Here is a 14,103-nt window from a genome sequence, read left to right as displayed (position 1 = left end):
CGGGCTGAACGGAAAATTCCTAAAGATGAAAAACCTCTTAGAAAGATGTTGTTCACGCACAATTTATGTCAGAAACGATAAGTTCCTATTAAATACGTCTGTTTATTGCAAACTTTGCTTCCACAATGTTTTATTCTGGCTGTATTTTGATTGAAACACTGCACTGTACTGCAAAAAGTTCGCTTAGAATTTGAACGATCACTGTGATTTTGGATGATTACACAATGGATAAGTACGGACTATCTGCATAAATTGTTTATCGGTTATTAACTGTAGTGTACTCAAATTTGGCCTTTTATATGATCTTTATACATAGACTAAAAGTTCTCAAGCATTCGCAAGATATTTATAGTGCGGTCAATCACATAATTGCGTGGAAGGCTGTTGTACATTACAGTCTGACTAAACTAATCTAGAATTAGTATTATAACTGAACTTTCTTAAACAGATGTCTTTCTGAAATCGTTCTCAAAAGGGCCCAAAACCTCTTTATCTTTATTTAAACGTTATGAAAACAAAATTCAAAACTTAATGCTCAGAATAACCGGTTCAAGTACATAAACACCACAAAACAGTAAAACTAAAGACGAAATAAAGACTTCCATGTCTTTTGCAGTTGCTCAAAATTTCATGGCACATGAGGTAACCGAGCAAAATCTAGAATGCCGTAGAAAGTGTACTGTGATCTGTCAAACTTGGGTACCTTTTGTAGTAGCAAGGGACCAAATGCAGTACAAGAAGTAGTCTATCTAAAGCCGAGTGGGACGGACCTGGTAGAACTGACAAAAATTCGATTAATAATTCCCCAAAACTATCACAATTTCCTGCAAAATGTCGCCCAAAAGTATTGAATGGCTGAAACAATATGTTACTAACAAACAACTTAGGTTCAAAAGAAACACCAATTGGGAACCCAATTTTGACATACCTTTTTGGACACTCTTGTTTCGTCTTTATAAAAATCAAAATTTAAAAAAATATTTTGTTTTCCTTTGCATCAGAAACAATATATGTTAACTATGAAGAACAAACATTTCAGTTAAAGAATTTATTGTTGTGGCATACGATTTTCGCGATTTTACTTGATAGCAAACAAGTGGGCACTATATATTGGCGATAACTGTATGGAAAGGGTGAGCGAAAGAATAGCAAAAAGTTTCACGCAACAAAAACTGAAAAAGAAATCGAGTCACATCCAAAGCCAACACAACCATTACCAAAAGAACAGAATTGAATTGTCACAGCCTTTTTTTTTCACTGAGGTGCAGTTTCACTGCTATTTGCATGCTTCTTCGGGTCACATCCGGATCATGTTGCACTCACTTAGATTTGAATACCCTTCGCTAATTGCACACTGGAAGAATCAATCGATGGTGTTTACTGGAACGCACACAAATATCGAAAACCCTTTTCTTCACGCTCACGAAGCATTCGTCGTTGCAAAAACTACAAAAACACAATCCAGAATAGAGAGCACAAGATTTCCCAAATCGAGGAAAATTGTTGAATGCTGAAAATCACACCGAAAAAAAAACAACGAAAAACTACTATGCAACATAATGTTTTCACACACAAATAAACGCCAACTACGTTATGCACAAAAAGAAAAACAATCGCGAGCTGGTTTCCTTTCTTTTTCTCCAGTCAGCCCGAAGAGACACAGACATTGGGGCAGAGAGAGCGACATCGCTGGAGAGAACCGTTCACACAACATCACAGCAGGCACACTCTTCTACGTATGCATCGCGCAAGGCACACTCGATTTCTTCTTCACCCGAGTCCAAAGTATTGTGCCACAAGGGGTTGCTCGATAATGAGCTGCTCTCTGCACACAATTTGTGTGCATAATTTGAGGTGCACAATGTCCCAATGGATAATGCGAGCAGTCACATGCAGGTACTTTCCTCGATTTTGGGCTGCCACCGTTCAAAACGATAGTGATGCAAACTGGCAACGGGGAGAGACCCCAAGAAAAGACACTATACACTTGTGTAAAAAAATAATATAACACGCAAAGAGCAGCCAAGAGAGGATTTAAGGTAGGTTGTTGCGTGTAAAGGAGAGCACTCCGCACGGTGCGAACGGCGAGGGGTAGGAAGGAACGAAAGGAAAAACCACGCAAAGGGGGTGACGACACTACACACTGCGAGAGAGAGCACCGAGTAAGCAGGTGAGCAAGCGAGCGCGCGCGAGAGTGAGGGTGGGGGAGGAAAAAAGTTTGAACCTGTAGCTCTTTTCCTACATCGACATTTTGGACTTTTGATATGCACAATTTCAGACACGATTCGTACCACAAATACGGGCCGCACTTTGAGCACTGGACAACCTGCGTGTTACATGGTCTCTAACGGCACTTCCGGACCGTTTTTAGTCACTTTCGCGTGCAGAATTACTCGGTTTAATTTCGATTTTCTTTTAGCTCCGACACGAAAAACCACTGTGGCTGGCTCTGGAGCACTTTGCGATATTTTAATGGGTAAAGACGACGAGAAAAAAGTTCACTACCACCGAAGAAGAAAGGTCGGCCATCGGGTAACACTGTTTGCCTGCGATGCGCTGGAACCATGGGTGCATCGATGCGAGGTTGGCCCGCTGGAGATGACAGAGCTGTCAAGCGGTACGCGCGGTGCGACGGAATGGGGAGCCACTGGAGAAGTGATCTAGTACTTCGTTGGTGCATGATATTCAGAGGATTATTTGGTCGGTGTTCAATACGAATGGACCAGGTGCTTTTCAATGATTTCAGGGAAACATACTCCAAGTTCTCGGAATAACAAAATATTGCATTATTTGTAGTAATATTTGTATTTTATCTATTTATTGATGAAACATATGTATCAAAATAAACAGAATTGTTGGAGTCCTTGACTTATTTTCAAAGAACCATCATATCATCTAATCCGATCTGTCATAAGAATAATAAATTTAAGAGAAACTACGCAAGGTAAATTGACAAAGAAAGCTTTCGGACAAAAACTGTCGAAGTGCTCATGTGAACACCAAGCTAAAAAGTAGACTTTGTCCAAAAACTTTTCTGGAGTCGACAGGAAAAAGAAGAGAATCCATATCGTTGATGTTGTTTGAGAGGGATTTCCCGAAGCTCATTCGTCCCTCTAAGTCCGTACCGCGGCACAGTGATTCCTCTCCATACAAAAGATGGAAAAAAGTCTTGAAATAGATTTCTCATATTCTTATAAAGTTTCTTTACTCTAATTTACTAGATTATTCACGTTTTGGAACTATTTATCACCATTTTTTAGGTGATTTCTCAATATATCAGAATTTTTTGTTATCAACATGTGATTTGGCTTCGTCAAGCATTCGGCACTTGAGCCAAGCTACTGAATGGTTTGAAAATCAGTATCGTTATATTAGTATCTTATGAAATGATTCACCAAAACTTGATTGAATAATCTTCAATTTAAGACTAGTGTCATATGTGTGCTCACATTTGAAAACTGAATTAAATTTCATATGGTTCTCTCCATATATTTTATAAAGGAGCAAATCTCGCATAACTTCTGATCTCGCCCTAAAAGCCATTGGTAACCATGTGTGTAGCTCGTTGTTTCTATGAATTTAAATGTAATTACACGTTGTTAAACAACGCAATGGTTTAGAAAGAATCATTTTCTACCTGCCAGTGTAGGCTGACCATAAGCCAACCAGATAAAAACGGGACAAATAAAAAACAAAAACGGAACAATTTAAAAAGACATAAATTATGCGATTGTGCTACATTTCCCGGAATGGCCCGTTTCTCCGAAGCCATTTCCCCGGATCACGCGTTCCATTGTAAAGCTCAAAAAAGTGCAATAATCGTCTTTACCCTAGCAGGCGAAAAAAGCAAATTTAGAAATGGACATACAAAAGTGATATTAACTTCAAAGATATAATAGATAAAATATCCGAAAATAATATCTAAAATTTACTCCTGGAATACTATAAGCATATCATATTAAGATTTTATAAGATCTCACCAATATCAGTGAGCTATTCCTTAGATCTTTCAACATCAAATTAAGCTATGGATCAGAAGTTCCAGGAATAAAATTTTGAAATCAACTTCAGATCTTTTATCTCGATTTAATGGTTAGAACTTTGCTTCTGCTCGATAGTGAGATAGTGTTGAGTTAAAAAGATCGATAAGCTACCAAAGAAGGAGATATTTGATCATTCTCGACTAAATACGTATTGCCAAAAATACATATTGTTCACCACCTTGAAATGCGAAAGGTTATAACAATTATGAGTGTTAGAACTTTTCTGAGAACTGAGCTATTCGGGGAAACGGGGTTTTCGAGGAACTAGCATTCTAAGAACTGGCGTTGGGAGAACGACATTCAGGAAACCGCCATTCGAGGGAAAGTAGCAGAACCAGATTATGCAATCCCAAGCTACATGTCTGTATGATTAAATAAATATCACTTAAGAACCTTGAAGCGCATTCTTCAACTTCCGAGAAGCAGCGTTTTTTTAAAGAATTTTCTAAAAAAATTCGTTACGCTTTTCAGTTTTTCCAATTTAAACGTACATTTTTCTAATATTTCATTACTATTTAAACAGTTAATCCAATCAATTGCGTATCAGAAGTAAACCCATAATTGTTCTTTTTCATTTTAGGTATTATAGAATAATTATCTTATGAAGATCCGTATTTTTGGAAATCCACCAAAATTTGGCATAAATATGAGTAAAGAAACGCAAAAAGTTAAGCAGAAGCATGTACGGATCAAGTTTAACTCTGTTTGAGAAACTAACAATTACTTGGAAAATAGATCAGTAAGACACTAAACTGTGAAATATTTCTAAAAACTGTTTGTTATGTTGTTATTTATATTGTTTTACTGGTGTTGAAAATTATGTGCCAATTCTCCATTTCCTAAAATACGGGACAATTCGAGCATTTTCCATAAAACGACGGGACAGCCCGTCGAGGGGATAAAAAAAGGTTCTGTCCCGTTAAATACGGTACGCATGGTCAGCCTATGTGTTGCATATGAGATTGTTAATTTTCATGTAACGTTTTATTTCAGTGCATTTCAATTTGATCTAGATCACGGATCTAGATGTAAGCAGTTTTTTTCCCTCAGTTTTGCACCATGATTGGTCCGTATCAAATGCACATTATTTGTTCATATTAAAAATAAAGTAATTAACGGTTCGAAGTAAATCGCGTCGTTTCTATAACATCCGGCAAATTCCCACATACACGACAATTTGGTGTCAGAAGTGGGATCGTGGATTCGCGTCGCGGTAGTTCTCCAAAACCGCGAACTTCTTCCCGAGATACAAAATGGCGAATGTAAACGCTGAACTGCTAGGCCAGCTCTCCGCCATGATTGCAGAGGCGCTCCAGGCATCGATTGGTAATGCCATTCAGCAAGTTAACGCTGGAGCCCAAAATCAAGCGAATGACGCTGCCGCTCCCACACCGTAAATTCCCACTTTCTCAATGTCAGAGTACCGGCCATCTGACGGATCATCCGTTGCCGACTATTTCAGTCGGTTCAAGTGGGCCTTGGAACTGAGTCAAATTCCTCAGATTCAGTACGCCAATTATGCGAGAGTCCATATGGGAGTGGAGCTGAACAATGCTCTGAAATTCTTGGTAAGCCCACAGGATCCAGCTACCATTGATTTCGAAGTACTACAAACTACGCTGGTCAATCATTTCGACCGGAAGAAGAACAAATACGTGGAAAGTATTAAGTTCTGGCAGATCGTCCAGCAAACCGGTGAATCAGTGGCTCAATTTGTTCTCCGGCTGAGGCAAGGAGCTGCGGATTGTGAGTATGAGGATTTTTTGGACCGGATGTTGATCGAACAACTCCTCCACGGTCTGGAAGCTCGTGAGATGTGCGACGAGATCATAGCAAAGAAGCCAGCTACTTTCAAGGAAGCTTACGAGATAGCATACACGCTTGAAGCAACCCGCAACACGGCACGGGAAGTGAATACTGGTGTGACGTCTTCGGCGCCAGAAGAAACCAACAGACTTGGGTACGAAAGCTTGAGGACAAGAAGGAAGTCGACGTTCAACCATCCGAAGAATGTCCATGGAGAACAGCGAACCAACATCCAGCCCGACAACGAAGTAGGGCCCTGTAAAGGCTGCGGTGGACAACACTTACGCAGTCAGTGTCGTTTTCGTGACGTCAGATGTCATAACTGCAACATCAAGGGGCACATTGCGAAAGTGTGCCGTTCAAGAAAGCTATCCGCTCGGGACTCATCAGCTGATCAGGTGGAGTCACAAGAGTCGCCCTCACCGGAAATCGACGTCGTGCAGTCACTGAGTCAAGTCCACGGAATAACATCCACCGGAAAGAAAATGATTGACGTCAAAATCGACGGTCGTTCCCTGCGCATGGAACTCGATACCGGTGCACCCTGCGGCATAATCGCCGAATCAAAATTAAGGTTGATCAAGCCGAACTTCGCACTACAGAAAACCAACAGGCGGTTTTCGAGCTACACCGGGCACCCCATCGAATGCTTAGGGCGTATCCCGGTTAATGTTACCATCGGAGCCACAAATCGTCGGTTGAACTTGTATGTAGTAGCCGGCGAGTCAGATTCACTCTTTGGACGCGAGTGGATTTCCCAATTCGTTGAGCAAATCAATCTCAATCGATTGTTTGCAACAGAGGTGCCGGTCAATACAATTACCAGTTCTGAAATTACACCGGATCAAGCTACTCGTCTTTCGGCGCTGCTAGGTGGCTTTGAAGAAATGTTCAGCGAAGTCCCAGGGAAGTTGGTAGGTCCTCCAGCTAAGGTGCACCTAAAACCCGATGCATGCCCGGTATTTGTCAAGGCTCGTGATGTACCACATGCACTACGCGAGCGATACGCAGCTGAAATAGACAAGAAACTGGCGTCTGGTTTTTTCGAGAAGGTGGAGTATTCTGAGTGGTCATCCCCCACCCACATAGTAGTTAAGAAAAACGGAGACTTGCGGATCACCGGCAACTACAAACCAACCGTCAACCCAAGAATGATAGTAGATGAACACCCCATACCAAAAATTGAGTCCATATTCAACAAGATTAACGGCGCAACGATGTTTTGTCATCTGGACGTGACAGACGCCTATACCCATCTTCCAATCGATGAAGAATTCAGCCATGTATTGACCCTCAACACAGCTACACATGGGCTCATCCGTCCCACTCGAGCCGTATACGGAGCAGCAAACATCCCCGCAATTTGGCAACGCCGTATGGAATCAGTTCTCCAAGGAATGGATGACGTCGTCGTTAGTTTCTATGACGACATAATTGTATTCGCCAAGGACTTCGACAGCCTTCTACAAGCGCTATCGGTTACACTAGATAGGTTGAGGCTGAACGGACTTCGTCTGAACCGAACTAAATGCGTTTTTGCAACGTCATCGCTCGATTGTTTGGGCCACAAGATCGATCGCCACGGATTACACAAATCGGACAAGCACGTTGAAGCCATCCGGAATGCGCCGCGACCTACAACACCAGAAGAATTGCAACTATTCCTAGGTAAGGCAACTTATTACAGCGCATTCATTCCGAATCTATCTGAAAGAGCAAGGAGCCTACGCGACATGCTTCTTTCCGACTCGTTTCAATGGACCCCCGAGGCCGACAAGGCCTACCGGGACTTGAAAGCAGTTTTAACATCGCCCCAAGTGTTAATGCAGTATGACCCTGCACTACCATTGGTGCTCGCCACTGATGCAAGCAAGACGGGTTTGGGTGCCGTGCTCTCACACCGCTTGAGCAACGGGTTAGAACGACCAATTGCTTTTGCTAGCACCACCATGTCTAGATTTATTTCGTTCGATTCCTGTTGAGTAGGGTCTGAAAAACTAGTGTCAATGTGTGTTTTTTCTACCATAGAAATTCAGAAAACTGTGATTTTTGGGTACTGTGGAGAACAAATCATGATCAAACAATGTTTTAACTCAATTTTATCTTGTTTGCGTGTTTGCCAAACTTTAACAGAATAGAATAAGCTTTCAAATAGTGGTAATAGCAAGTGATTTTGATTTTCCACATGCTAGCTATTATTTTTCAAAGCTTAAACATAGCCCTAAAACCCATTTTTAACTTGAAGCATACTGAAAATTTCACCAGACATTGTTCTTACCATGAGAATTCAGGATACTGCTTGACCGGTAGATTTCCAGACATTTTTTTTAAATATGAACAGGTCTACTGCACAGTGGTCCAGGAATTAGTTTTACGCAGAAAGATGCATTTTGAGCTTTAGAATGAAACATTAGACAAAAACGGTCTTCTACAAAGTTGTTTGTATTAGTTGAGCCCTTTGTTTGGTGTTATTGAAAATTAGGGTGGACCACATTTTCATAGAAATTGTGTAATTAACTTTCTTATTTGTAGAAATTATATTATACATGCTTCAGCAAAGTTATAGAACATTCAATTTCAAGCAACTTTGCCAAAAAAAGTTTTTTTGTATCTCTTAAATTGACCAATTTAGAGCTTTTTTCCTGCAGTGACATAGGGTAGTCCGAACAAAACTGGTTTTCTGGCTCTAGAGTTCTCAATTCAAATTTCTCATCAAAGTAGTCTATGAAACACTTTTAGAGCTTTGAAAAATGCGTAATTTGGTGAGTGAAGAAACTCGCTATCTCCTTCCGTTTAGGAGTTATTGTTGTTTTTCTCTCAAAAACATGCCTACTTTGATTGTGAATATCTCTGATTGGGGCAAGCATAAAAAATATCTTTTGACGGCATTCAAAAGACAAAATAAAATTGTATATTATATCAAAAAATTACAGATGTGTTATTTTTGTAACTCTAATAAAATGCCTTGAAAAACAAAGGATTTTAAGCAGAAAAACTTCTGGTATTCATGTGTAATATTATTTCTACAAATAAGAAAGTTAGTTTATTCATTTCTATGAAAATGTGGTCCACCCTAATTTTCAATAAAACCAAACAAAGGGCTCAACTAATACAAACAACTTTGTAGAAGATCGTTTTTGTCTAATGTTTCATTCTAAAGCTCAAAATGCATCTTTCCGCGTAAAACTGATTCCTGGACCATAGTGCACTGTGCGTCGGTATTCCCCGATGCTTCAAAAACGTGATGAGCGCATACCACACGACTGCGTGCAAAAATTAATGGCTTCTCGCTGTATGTAAAGCTTTTTATAAAACATGACTCAGTGACCAAATAATTTCACCGTGGCTCCACATCGGTAGGAGTAATAAGCTTATTAAGCTTTGAAGCTGTAATTGTTGTTGAATTTAGTTTTAATTCCATCATTCAATATTCTAAGTCAAAACTCTAGAAAATATTCGATTTCGTATTGTATGTTACTAGCCACATACATGGCTATATGTCTTCTTGAACTCACAATCTCCTTGGAGTACAGGTCTTCAGATTCATGAAGATAACCAGTACTCATCGGAAATTCAAGCATTGCAATTCACATTCACGCAAGATGATTCTATGCCGTTAGGCTGAATTTATTTAAAGGCCGAAAAAAGCCGATAGTTCTAATGACCGATAAGGTTGAATGGGTGACTAATAGGGATAGTTCAGAATAATTTGCATCACCTAGAAGTCGCCGAATTTATTTTCTGGTCGAATGGATTGTTTGTTGATAGATCAGGATAAATTGCAAGCCCACAATATCCGCTGTTAAAAATAAAAACAAAGAACAGCCTTTGATTAAAAGATAAAAAAAAAACACGGATGAATGTTTAAGCCGTAGTAGTAAATACCGTCAAACGGGGTAACTTGCAACAGGGGTGAAACTTGCAACACTTCGACATGTAACCGAATTAACGTTTTGTTCAGCATTGAGTTTAATTTTTAAAATTTATTCCGCCATTTATTGACCTCAGGTATACAACAGAAGATTTTGGAAAGGGTTTGGGTATTGTTTGTTTTTTACTTGGTTTGCTGGAGGTGAAAATCATATTAAACATTGAATTGCATGAAATTTATGCTGAAAATCGTTCCTCGTACCACAAAACCGGTTCAAATTTGTAATTCGAGGCATTTGCTAACAGTTACAGTACTTAGTAGTGTACTATTTGACAATATAAAAGTTTTGATAATTTGATGCTTAAACACTATAAAAATTCAAAAACCTTTTTGACTACCCTTATGGGGTAACTTGCAACAGCTATTTTGATCTCAATTGTTTGATATTTTTTTGCCGTTTATCATCGAAAACACATAAAACGGCAAAATTGAATATAAATTTGTTCAGTAACTTTAAAATTTTTGTACCGCAATTAATTAAATACACGTTTGGTACTAAATATTGAAAAATTTACATGAATCGCATTATTATTAGATTTAGATTTATTTTATTCATGAAAATAATGAAAAAAAAATTAAAAATCTGTGCAAAAACTAACTTGCAGATCAGCCATTGGGGACTTTCTGCATGAAGTATGCTAAAAGTTGTTTTAGAACACCAATAGAGACCATTTTAAAATATACATATCAATATGTGATACGTCGCTTTGATTTGAATTTGTATAAACAACTAGTGGTCCCGGCAAACTTCGTCTTGCCATCAAGTAGGCGGTTCAAAAACGCTATGAATCGTCCCAAACAAAATGACAGTTTCTTTCACGCTAGTTTTTCCGACTTTCCCGGTGAATATTCTGGGATTTTTATACACACAAACACGTCGGAACACTTGACGAACAAAACGGAAATATAATCATTCAAATCCGTTGACCCGTTCGGAAGCCATTTCGTGACATACAAACACCATTCCATTTTTATTTATGTAGATAAGTTATGTGAAGCATATCATAAATTACAATTGTATTTGTAGAAAAGTTGCATCAAATCGTTTTCATGGTCTTCCAATTATTGTCAAGACTTATAATATGCTAGAATATCCCCGTGTGGACACCCTATGCAATACTAATGAAGTTTTCAATCAAAATGGTTTAATACTCATAATTCAATCAATAATAATTAGTTTTGTAAGAGTACAGCAGCCGTTTCTAAATATCGTCATACTTTTATTGAAGAAAATTATTATATGATCATAATAACACGATATAGGTTAAGTTTTCAATAGTGTACTTCAGGTAGCACTGTGTGTTGCATGTTACCCCACATCAGGGGTAGCATGAAAAATGTATATTTTTCGTCTCTCCTGATCCAAGAAAACCAAATACTGATAAAATTTATACCACGTGGTATTCTTCACGTGGCGATTAGGATACTAGATGGTTTTTGTCTCATCGGAATCCTCAAATTTTTCATCCATATAGCTTTGAAGTTGAAAATTGTTGCAAGTTACCCCGTTTGACGGTAATCAAATGTTGTTTCGGCCTAACGACCGCTTCGGCCCAACGAATTTCAGCCTAATGGCTTTCCCGGAGTAGGTATCTTCAGATTTATGGAGGTAACCAGTTCTCTTCGGAATTTCAAGAATTGCTATTCACGTTCACGTAAGTTTATCGCCCATCTAAGATCATCCAATAACTCCTTTGAGTTTAGGGCTTCAAAGCTACACGCATAACCAGTGTCCTTTCCGACGTTAATGATCAAGATTTACACCCAAACCGGCTCAACCTAAATGCCCTATGTCTTTTTATGTCCTATCGAAATTAGAAGTAAAAGGTTATTGACATTTTTCCAAAAACGTTTTTGAATGAAAGCCTCCATATCTACAGACGAAACCAGAGATCTTTCGAAGGTTAATGAATAAGGTTCATACCCAAGCAGACACAAACACATTTTATCAAGTTTGAAGTCCATCGGCTTTCTGGGGTTATCCAAGAACATAAATATACCACAGATCATTAACTACCTTTGTAGATATGTAGATACTTGAATGAACAACATGTTTTCATTATTCAAAAATTTACAAAAGAACGCTGGTTTCGCTACTAGTGTATACAAAATTTGACGAAATATATCCTTTTGAGCATATATGGATATAGATGTTGTTCATAAACCTTTGATAGATCACTAGTCACGTTTGTAGATTTGAAAACTTCTACTTGAAAGGGCTTTTAGATAACCTTAAATAGTCGTCGGACTCGAAACATGGTACAGCCTAGCTATAGGAGCATGCATGAGTATTATTCTAGTTTGCAAGATTCTGAAAGGTCACTCGTAGTAGATCTGATGACCTGCACTCTAAGTAGTTCCTGTGTAATCTTCACTGGCACGCTAAATGGCTGGGCATGGCGTACCTGCAGGAGTTAAATTGACAGGGCTTGTGTTGCATGTGCATGCGTCAGGATCTTGAGATACAATGATTTTCATGGATCTGAAGTCACCATCTTGCAATTTAGGCCGCCATCTTGGATTCCAAATTGTTTAATTGACCGCAATATTCAACCTGAACAAACTTGTTGAAGAAATCTTCCTTCCAAATGATCAGGATCTTGAGATACAATGATTTTCATGGACCGGAAGTCGCCATCTTGTAATCTAGGTCGCCATTTTGGATTCCAAAATGTTTAATAGACAGCAACATTCAACCTGAACAAACTTAACGATTAAATCGTCCTTCTAAACGATCAGGATCTTGAGATACCAGCATATATCTGTAGAGTTTGTGCATAGTTTGTATGCTCACTAGCGCCGCCTAGCGGTTGAATTCCTAAAAAATAGGCTCACCAAGGGGTAGTCCTTGAACCAGGTAACATCTTTGCTGAAGACACCATTCTTCCATCTAGTAAAAATTACAAGAATATTGAACATTGCAGTAAAACTAGTTTGGCCACCCACTTTCCTACATAAAATGCACCGTGATGCCAGTTTAAAAAATGGAAAATCAAAATCAAATGCGTATAAAATTTTCAGTTCTTCCAAAATTTATGGCTCGTTTATTTCAAAAGCTTCTAGAAAGTTGTGTTCTAACGAAATGTTCACTGTTTCATAACCTAAATTATCAGCTAGGGAGAGAATTTTTAGTATGTCCTTAAAGTACCTTTTTTTTCTTTATTTTTGGAAAGGTCCGTTTCCCCATAGTGAATAACTCAGCTAAACGCTTTTTTTTTAGAATTTTTAAATTTAATTTGGGCCCATTTGCTACCATTTGTGACTATGCGGCATTTCAATTTCGAAAATTTGCCATAATCGACACGGCCTACTGCCCAAGCCACGAAGTCAAGATCATCATAGGAGATTTGTACGCTCAGGTTGGCCAGGAGAAGGAGTTCAGACCGACGATTGAAAAGTTCAGCGCCCACCGGCTGACGAACGAGAACGGCCTACGACTGATAGATTTTCCCGCCTCCAAGAATATGGCCATTCGTAGCTCCTATTTCCAGCACAGCCTCCCGTATCGGTACACCTGGAGATCACCTCAACAGACAAAATCGCAAATCGCCCACGTTTTGATCGATGGACGGCACTTCTCCGACATAACCGACGTCAGAACCTATCGTGGCGCATACATTGACTCCGACCACTACGTGGTGATGGTGAAACTGCGTCCAAAACTATTCATCATCAACGATGTACGGTACCGACGCCTGCCTCGGTACAATCTCGAGCGGCTGAAACAACCAAATGTCGCCAATGCGTAAGCGCAGCATCTTGAGGCAGCGTTGGCGGATGAAAGCAAGCTCGATAGGGCCCTTCTTGAGGACGCTGCCGAAAGCATTGTCGGATGTGTAGAACGGAGTTCAAGAAACGATTGGTTCGACGAGGAGTGCCAGGAGGTTTTAGAGGAGAAGAATGCAGCGCGGGCTGCAATGCTGCAGCATGGTACGCGGCAAAAGTTCCAGTTTTTGCGAAAGGGATGGCAACGTCAGCACAGCGGACTGTGGAAGCCAACCAGCTCCCACGATGGGGGAAGCTAAGGATGCCATTCAACAACAAGGCCGCTGGCAAGGATGGTATCTGAGCCGAACTCATCAAGATGGGCCCGGACAGGTTGGCCGCTTGTCTGCATCTACAAGAAGGGCGACAAACTGGAGTGTGAAAATTATCGTGCAATCACCATCCTTAACGCCACCTACAAAGTGCTATCCCAGATTCTCTTCCGTCGTCTATCACCAAAAGCAAACGAGTTCGTGGGAAGTTATCATGCAGGTTTCATCGACAGCCGCTCGACAACGGACTAGATCTTTTCCGTGTGGCAAATCCTCCAGAAATGCC

General features: G+C 39.7%; 1 protein-coding gene across 5 annotated transcripts in view; it reads right to left on the bottom strand.

The window, feature by feature from the left end:
* The window catches only part of LOC5578052 (rho guanine nucleotide exchange factor 18), a 64,531-nt gene extending 62,017 nt beyond the window's left edge, over positions 1 to 2,514 (bottom strand). For 2 of the 5 annotated variants that reach the window (XM_021840261.1, XM_021840263.1), the window contains exon 1: positions 2,292 to 2,514. The gene's annotated coding sequence lies outside the window, so the exon portion shown is untranslated. Of the gene's footprint in view, positions 1 to 1,323; positions 1,447 to 2,291 lie in introns of all 5 variants that reach the window. The other 3 variants (XM_021840262.1, XM_021840264.1, XM_021840265.1) reach the window with 2 other exon arrangements.
* Positions 2,515 to 14,103: the final 11,589 nt, after the last annotated feature.

The sequence above is a fragment of the Aedes aegypti genome, chromosome 2 (assembly GCF_002204515.2).
Source record: "Aedes aegypti strain LVP_AGWG chromosome 2, AaegL5.0 Primary Assembly, whole genome shotgun sequence".
NCBI classification, from domain to species: domain Eukaryota; kingdom Metazoa; phylum Arthropoda; class Insecta; order Diptera; family Culicidae; genus Aedes; species Aedes aegypti.
Note: the sequence above shows the minus strand (reverse complement) of the source record. Positions and strands in the feature narration are given on the sequence as shown.